Below are 8,689 nucleotides of genomic sequence, written 5' to 3' on the forward strand. Positions count from 1 at the left end.
CAGTGGGTTTCTTTGGAGTTGAGAAAGGTTTGCGACAAGGGGATCCGCTATCTCCTATGCTTTTTATTTTGGCAGAAGAAGTGTTGTGCAGGGGTCTAAATGGTCTATTAAAGGAAGGAAAACTGAAGGCGCTCCCTGGTCCTAGAGGTGCTACTGTCCCCAGTCATCTGCTTTTCGCGGATGATATTTTTATCTTCATGAACGCAGGAGCAAAACATGTTAGATGTCTGAGAGAATTCTTGATTAATTACCAAGAATTTTCTGGCCAAAAAATAAGCTTGGAGAAGAGTAAGGTTTTTTTTGGCAAAGTCGCCCCTCAAAGGAAGAGGTATATTTCTGATCTGCTGGGTATCCCAATTTGCTCTCTTCCGACGAGGTACCTTGGGGTTGAGATCTTCAAGGGCGCTGTCAAGAAGGATAGGATGCTTCCTCTTATGGATAAAATTAAATCTCGTTTACAGGGATGGCAAGGCAAACTCCTTTCAATGGCTGGTCGTGCAGAGCTCATTCGGTCTGTGATCTTAGGTATGCCTATTCATAATTTTTCCATTTATTGGTGGCCTGAATCGGTGATTAAAACGGTGGAACGATGGATTAGGAATTTCCTATGGTCTGGGAATATTTCCACAGTGAAGAAAATCACTGTGAAATGGGAAGAGATATGCCGACCTAAGGAGGAAGGGGGTTTAGGTATCAGGCGACTGAGGGATGTCAACTGTGCAGTGATTAGCAAACTTGTGTGGCAAATGAAGCATGAAGAATCTGCTTTTAGTTCCTTTTTGCGGGCTAGATTTGTGAATGAAGGTGGAGACCTCAAGAAGGGTTATAGAGCTTCTTCAGTGTTTAAAGGTATTGCGAAGATGTGGAATTTTGTATCTCTATCTGAGCGGTGGATGGTGGGTACAGGTGAGGACATTTTCTTTTGGAAGGATCGATGGATAGGTCCTTTGTCTATTGCTGAGCTCTCCCCCCTCCCTTTGTCCCATTTTTCCTATAGCAATTGCAGAGTGGTAGATTTTATTGAAGATGGTAAGTGGTGTTTTCCCCCTATTCAGTCTGAATTTTTAAAAGATACATTCAAAGCTATAGGGAATATATCTTTGCCACAGGGTCAGAAAGACCGATGCTGCTGGTCTCCATCCTCCTTAGGAGCTTTCTCCACTAAATCGGCCTGGGAAGCATTGAGAAAGGTTTCTCCTAAAGTGGGCTGGGCAAAAATGGTGTGGAGCTCGGTTTTGATCCCCCGCCAATCAGTTTTTGGCTGGAGACTTATACATGGAAAGCTTCCTTGTGATGACAAGGTAAAAAGGAAAGGAGTGCTGCTCCCTTCTAGGTGTGAGGTGTGCAATAAGGATGAGGAGTCTATAAATCACTTGTTCGTGAAATGTGATGGAGCTGTCTACATTTGGAGGGCGTTTGCTGAAGTCTTTGGTTTTCATTGGTCCTATCAGGGGGATGATTTTTTAGCGCATGCTTCATGGTGGACTCAAAAATCCAAATCCATTGGTCTGTCTCAATTGTGGATGGCTGGTTTGATTCTTGTTCCATACTTTATTTGGATGGAAAGGAATTCGAGAAGATTTAGGGGTCTACATCGATCTTATGGTCAAGTCTTTCATACAATAATAGAGGAGATTAGAAGACGTGGCCCAGGAAAAAATGACAGAATAAAATCTCGACTTGATTCTGAGAGATGCTTGAAGCTTAATATAGAGGTGCCAAGAAGGAAGACTAAAGGGGTCCAAGAAATTTTCTGGCTGCCTCCGATGGATGGATGGTGGAAGCTAAATTGTGATGGCTCGTCCTTGGGTAATCCAGGGAATGCTGGAGCAGGTGGCATTATAAGGAACAGCAAGTGCCAGATTATAGCGATTTATAGCTCCTATTTAGGAATAGCTTCAAATTTCCATGCTGAATTTCAAGCTTTAATTGAAGGAATTGAGAGAGCTAGAGAGCTGAATTGTGCATCTCTGTGGATTGAATGTGATTCGGGCGCTGTGGTGCTCATGTTTCAAAGGGGCTGGATCCCGTGGTTTGTTTGGCAAAGGTGGTCTTCCCTTATTTCTTATCTCAGTGGTATAAGATGGAAAATCACTCATTGTTATCGCGAGGCAAACCCTATTGCGGATTTCCTGGCGCAGATGGCTGCTAAGAAGGAAGCATTTACATCAGTGGTGGAATGGCCTCCTGAGGTGCTTGATTTCATGGCTGAGGATGCGATGGGCATATCGCGATTCAGATTTTATTAGTTTTTTTTTTTCTTTTCCTGTTTTTTGGCCTAGCACCTATCTTCCCGCTGAGGGCAATGCCGTAGGTGGGGGTGGGTTCTAGGTGGGGTGATTTCTGGTTTTTTGTTTTTCTCTGGATCCTCTTTTTTTGGATCTTCTTTGTACAGTTTCTTCTTTTTTCCCTTTTCTCTTAATATATATGACCCTTTAGCGAAAAAAAAAAAAAGTGTCACAAGCCCCTCTGCTACATACATATAATGTTTTAGATAGCCACTTAGAAGACTAAATCTCATAGTTATATTTTTAATGAGGATAAATCTTGTCATTTCACATCTATACTCGAAAATTATGCAAGAAAAGTGATAGTTTGATAGTGGAAAAATGATATATAAGTCACTTGAAATTATTTTGAAATGCCTTTTGTCCCCTCCCTTTAGTAATTTTTAAGAATAAAACAATAAAGAAATTAAAAACATCATAATTTTTTAATTTTTTTTGGGGTTAAGAGAGAGTTATAACTTGTCAATTAACCACTTTAGTGGCAACAACAACCAACAATTATGTTATCAAATATCATAGAAATTATTATTATTATTATTATTTGGTGGAAGAATTTTAAATATTAATGTGTTTAAAGTATATAGTTGTTTTGTTTATCAATATGGCCGTTACAGTTGCAATATGTCTATTATTTTGTATTTAATTATAATGAAATGTCTTATAAATAGAATCAAATAATAAGTGTAAGACTTACAGGGATAAATATTTTGATCACCTCCAATGTCTTACATGGGACTTCTTTTTGCCACCTCAACCATAAGTAAACTATGGGAAAAGTCTCTCTGAACTGTTGGCATGGGCTATGCCAATAGATTCTATTTCTATGTCTCTCCTCTCTCCAGTCTCTTGTCTCATATCTCCTTGCCTTATTGATGAACTGGCGAAGCACCCTCTGATTGGTGTGCTTTCTTATGCCGCTTTCTCAACGAACCCTCTCCCTTCAAATTATAATGTGCAATATATACTATATAACAAAAGAATGAAACTTAATAACACTAAATCATATGTTGAATTTGAAGTGAATGTCATGAAAAGACTCATCAAAACTTGTATCGCAAAATAAATGGGAAAAAAAGCTGAAGGTTAAATACGAAGCCTTAAAGTTAGTAGTTTGATTGTTCACATTTAACTTGTTTCATAATTCACTGCATTTGTTTTAAAATTATGTCAAAATAAATATTATGCTTATTATGCATGTATAGTCATGAATAAATTGTTTCACATTCTATATATATGAAGTGAGTATTGGTCCATGTAATTTTTGTTTCTGTTGATTGAATCATATTCTGCTGATGGCCATGCTGAAGGTAGAATAGAGATCCAAATGATTTTTTTTTTTATTAAAGATATTCATTTGCTGACTCCTAGTAAAAATAAAAAAGAAGTATTGCACCTATAACGGTCATGGTAATTAATCTTCACACATCGCAAATGTTCTCCAGTGATCAAACACTTTCTCCGCATGCCATTTTAGTACTCATCAGTTCCCCATTTGAGTTGACATGCCCACACAACTTGTCCTAATGGAATATATGACATATAATTTCATGAACAGAAACATGGTTAGGTGAGGACATTGGGGCTGGCCTAAAAGTGTAATGCAATTAACCAGAAATGCACATACATGACAGAATACCAAAAACAGGCGATTTTTATTTTAATTTTATTATATTTTTTGAGTAAGAGTAAGAGATGCTGTTAAGGAACATACTTTTTTTAGGGGTGGGAGTGGAGACGTAAAACCTACATTGGCATCAAATAGGGATTCACCAGGGGGCCAAACAAGGGACTCAGATCCTCTCCAGCAACGCCGGGTTCTTTGCTTACATCCAACTGTTGGGTGCATTCGAGCATGCACCCCAAGGGACTTCTAGCCATCGGATGTACACTGAGTGCCCCACAAGGCTAGAGAAGATTTCATTCCACCAAGAGAAGCCAGCAAAGGGGCCACTAAGCCACATTTGTTACCAACTACTGACCTACTATTACAATATTTCAAGATTTTTTTCTTTTTTTGATGGAAATAAAAATATATTAGTGAAACAGAATTAGCTACAGCAGCTGTTCTAGTGATTTATGTACATCCTTTCCTTTCTATGCATTGCTTGGTATGCCCTCCCATCTAAGAAAATAACTACATCTTGAGATGGTTTGAAACAAAAGTCTAAGTGCTGCCATTGTTTATATACAGCCAAAAAACATAGGAGCCACACTTAATGGCTAGACATATGAGGAAAGGTTAAAAGTTAGTTTTGTCAAAAAGGTGTTGTTACTCCATATCTCCTTTACTTCCTAGTTCTTTTTTGCAGCCTACTTGAGTCCTGAAAGTACCACCCTCACGCATCTCTCAGAAGGGTCTCCTGTCATTATGTAATCAATCATTAGTAAAGGACATCTACCATTTGAAATAAAGCAAACAGCCCATCCTGTTATGTTATTTTCTGTTTTAATAGCACAGATCATGATTGGTTTGTCTAGCAAGGGAAGGTTGTGAACTTGGTTGGGTGGGAAAGTATGCTTATTCACCTCATCAAAGTGAGTTGGTGAATAAAGTTGAGAAGCCCACCACATGGCATGGCCTATAATTTGATTGGGATTTAGTTTGGTATTCTCAAAAAGAATCTTATTTCTATTGTACCATATAAAATAGGAAGATATAACGAAAATAGAGAAGAAGCGGTTTAGGTCCTCCCATGTCCGAAGCAGGTTTTTAACAAAATACATTATTAAAGCTTGAAAAGACGAGCCAGATAGGGTGGAGGTTTGGAGTCCCAAAGGGCTTATAGCTCAAATGTGCTTTGTGATCTCACAGGAGAGGAATAGATGCCAAAGAGTTTCATGATGTGTCCCACAGAAGGCACAAGATATGTCTACAGCAGTCCATTTTCCTAGCACATCCCTGATCGGAAGTCTGTCATGCATTAACTGCCAAAAGAAAAACTTAAATTTAGGATGGATATGGAGTTCCCATAGGAATCGCCACCAGTGTGAGCAAGGAGCAAAGTAAGTACACAATATTTCAAGATGATAGAGGATAAGAAGGTTCCTAATTTCCTTGGACTTAAGCTAGAACCCAAATGCATATCACTGAGTTAGAAACTCATCCCGAAAATAACATATTTGGAACTTACAAAATAGTGTTGATATATAATTGAATCAGATGGTATCATGTGGTCAAACTTCAAAGGCATAGTGGATACTGTAAACGTTAGCCCAGCTCAATTATTAGGCCTGAGATATAAGATCAATTTGACACAAATGGATTACTCAAATATGTTTGAATAATGGTATGAAAAGAAAATTTAATATTAATATTTATTATAAGATATAATTAAGTTTAAATAAAACATAACTTCTGGCCTATTAGCTCAGTTGGTTAGAGCGTCGCGCTAATAACGCGAAGGTCGCAGGTTCGAGACCTGCATGGGCCAAAGTTCTTTTATTTTTTCTTAGAACAAAACCAAATCATTTTAACTCATTCTTTCCAAATCAATTCTCATCCTCTCCCTCTCTTGAAACTAACACTCCTTTTGCCTCTTTCTTTTAGATTTAGAGGCCCAAATTAATCTTCTCATCCTCTCCCTCTTTTTCTTGAAACTGACTCACCCTCTCCCTCTTTCTTTTAAATCTAAAGTCCCAAGTCAATAAGCCTTCTGATTATTCTTGACGGACAATATCAAATTCCATGGAATCTTCTAAATAGCCTAGGGGTATTAAGCTTTGGACCACACCATTTAAATCGACCAAACCTGACTGGTTAATATCAAAACCAGCTTGATCGGTTAATAAATGGTCCAGTCTCGGGCCTAACTGATTATTATTTGCTAATCTTAGTGTTTGGTTGTAGTTCGATTGGCCTCCAACCAACACCATTTATCCAACCATTTGTAGCCCAATTAGCCCATTTAAGGCCCATTTAGTCTGGCCATAACCCAATTATCCTAACTAGTGCATTTATAGACCAATTATGGACAGGTAACTGATATATGAAGTACAAAAAGATTCATGTCTAGTCTATGAGGTTTGATTGGCCAAACGATGTGGATCTTAAATTGATAGTGACAATTAGGGTTAGCTGAAACTGACAGGTTGATACCTCTACTTTCACCCCTCAATCTGTTAGGGCGTTCTACTAGCAACGGAGAGGTTGTGAACTCCACGGGCCAAAAAAAATTAAAATTCATTTTCCGTTCTTTCCCTCACTTGCTTCAAACTGACTCACCATCTCCCTCTTTTGATCCAGCAGCCTAAATCAATAATCCATTTGATTTTTCTCGAAGGACTTTGTCAAACTCTATGGACTAGAAGGAGATGTTAGGACTCACAAAAATCTTATCAATTCTATGTTCTTAAAACCATTTTTTAGTTCCACAGAGTTCGGAGAAATTTCTAGGTTTTTAGTATGCATAAAGTAAAATGAAATGTTGATTTTCAGATAATTCTAAATTTGGAAATTTTATTATGACTAACATTGGGGGTCCATAAAGAAATACAAATAAAAATAAAGAAGGAGAAGAAAACAATGGGGGTCCTTTTATTCACCATATACTTGTACTCACATGTACTCACATAAAGGGGTGTCAAAACCTAGACTGAACCGATAAAATTGATAAAAAATTGGACTAAAAGAAATCTTATCGGACTGGAGTATGACGATACTGACTGGAAAGCGAATCGACAATTATCTAGACCGAAAATTGAACAAAATGAAACTGATAAAAAATTATTGAGTATGTGAATTGATTATCTATTGATTACAATGTTAGTGAGAAGATTTCTGATTGCAAGAGGAATTGTTGCAAAATCAATAACATAAAGCCTTGAATAGGGAAATTGATTTGTAACAATGCTTCCATTGATCTCCTTGTTCACTATACAAAATTAGTTCGACAATTAAATGAATAATTTGATAGTAGTGATTTCAGTGTTAATTATCCATTGTTTTCTATATTAGTTATCTTCCCCTTACAATGATAAATAATGATTTTATTTTTAACAATGAGTTCTCTATAAATTCTATTTATCTGTTGATTCATTATTAGCTATCTTCCCCCTATAATTTATTCCAATTTACAACGTGAACACATCAAATTAATTTTCCTAGTCGTGGTTATTTACTAGTTTGACTTGGGAAAAATGATTTAAAGGGACTTTACTGAATCTTTCTTCACTAGAGGTTATGAATGTAAGACTTCATTGTTGTTGAAGCCCGAAAACAAACCGATCTAACCAGTATTAATCTAATACTAAAAAATCAAAATCAAAATCATACCGGATCAAAACCAAAACTAACTAAAAATCAAAGTTCCTTAACGATTTGATTTTGATTTCATTCATTCCCAGACTGAAGGATTCAATCGGACCAAAATCAAACGGAGCCAATGGTTTGCCACCCCTACTCACATATACACACTTTAGAGCCACTCACAAATTGGATTATGTTTAATTTTCACGCTTCAACGTCTTTTGCATTGGTGAACAGCCGCTTGGTCGGTTGGTTGGTGGCTTGCCTGTTGAGTGCTTGTCTCCAGGAGGTCAAGGGATCGACTATCTGTTTCACATTTGTGCCATAAAGGCACCCTCCCCGCTCCCCTCTCCTCCCCTTCCCTCTCCCGAAGTACCTGTAAATCAAAGTAAATTGAGTTGTGGCATCGATCCAAGGCTTGCCCTGGTGGTTGGTATTTTACTTTTTTTTTTAATGAAATTGAAAAAAACTAACTTAAGCGACAATATTTGCATCATAGTCATATTGTCCATTAGAGTTACAAGCCATATGAAGCAGGAAGTTCATAACCGGATAATCTTCTACTATTTTATGGTGGAAGGAGATTGTTTGTAAAAGTGATGAGATCTCATGGAATGTTGCAAATTGTTGGAGATGCCAAGCGTCCTTGATAGGGAACGGAATAAGGTGAAATAGATCCTTGTTTGTGTACAAAACTTCATGTATATTCCATCCCTTGGTGGCAACTTTCCTCAATCCTGCCAGGATTCCCTCTGCTTCCACTGCTTCACGCTGAGTAGTTGGAGTAGTATTTGAGCTGATGAATCTAAACTGACCCTGTGATATAATTATGAATGTCTATCCTAAAGCTAAGTTCAAAATATTAATTGCATTAGGACAAACCAAAACTGGATAGGTCAAAAAAGGATGATGAAATTTTCTGTTCAATCATGCTGGATCATCTGTATCAAGTGAAGCATTAGTACATCTGTATCATTGATCCAAATGTAGTGGTTGGTATTTCTCCCTCGAAAGAGTGCTTCAAGAACTTGATCAGTGGATTAAGTCCCATTGATGACATATAGTCATAGAATTAGTATCTTTCCTTGCCTCTCTAACTCATCCGTGACCCTCCCACTAGTACTAAGAAACACAAAAAAAGAAAAGAAAAAAAAAA

The 8,689-nt window shown here is 37.5% G+C and overlaps 1 protein-coding gene and 1 non-coding gene across 2 annotated transcripts in view; one reads left to right on the forward strand and one right to left on the reverse strand.

Moving 5' to 3' along the window:
- Window positions 1–8,689, reverse strand: part of LOC122060019 — a 17,539-nt gene that overhangs the window by 6,792 nt on the left and 2,058 nt on the right. The window lies entirely within an intron of this gene.
- Window positions 5,646–5,719, forward strand: TRNAI-AAU. The gene has a single exon. It is a non-coding gene; the product is annotated as a tRNA-Ile (tRNA).

Source organism: Macadamia integrifolia, chromosome 13 (genome assembly GCF_013358625.1).
Source record: "Macadamia integrifolia cultivar HAES 741 chromosome 13, SCU_Mint_v3, whole genome shotgun sequence".
Taxonomy (NCBI): Eukaryota; Viridiplantae; Streptophyta; class Magnoliopsida; order Proteales; family Proteaceae; genus Macadamia; species Macadamia integrifolia.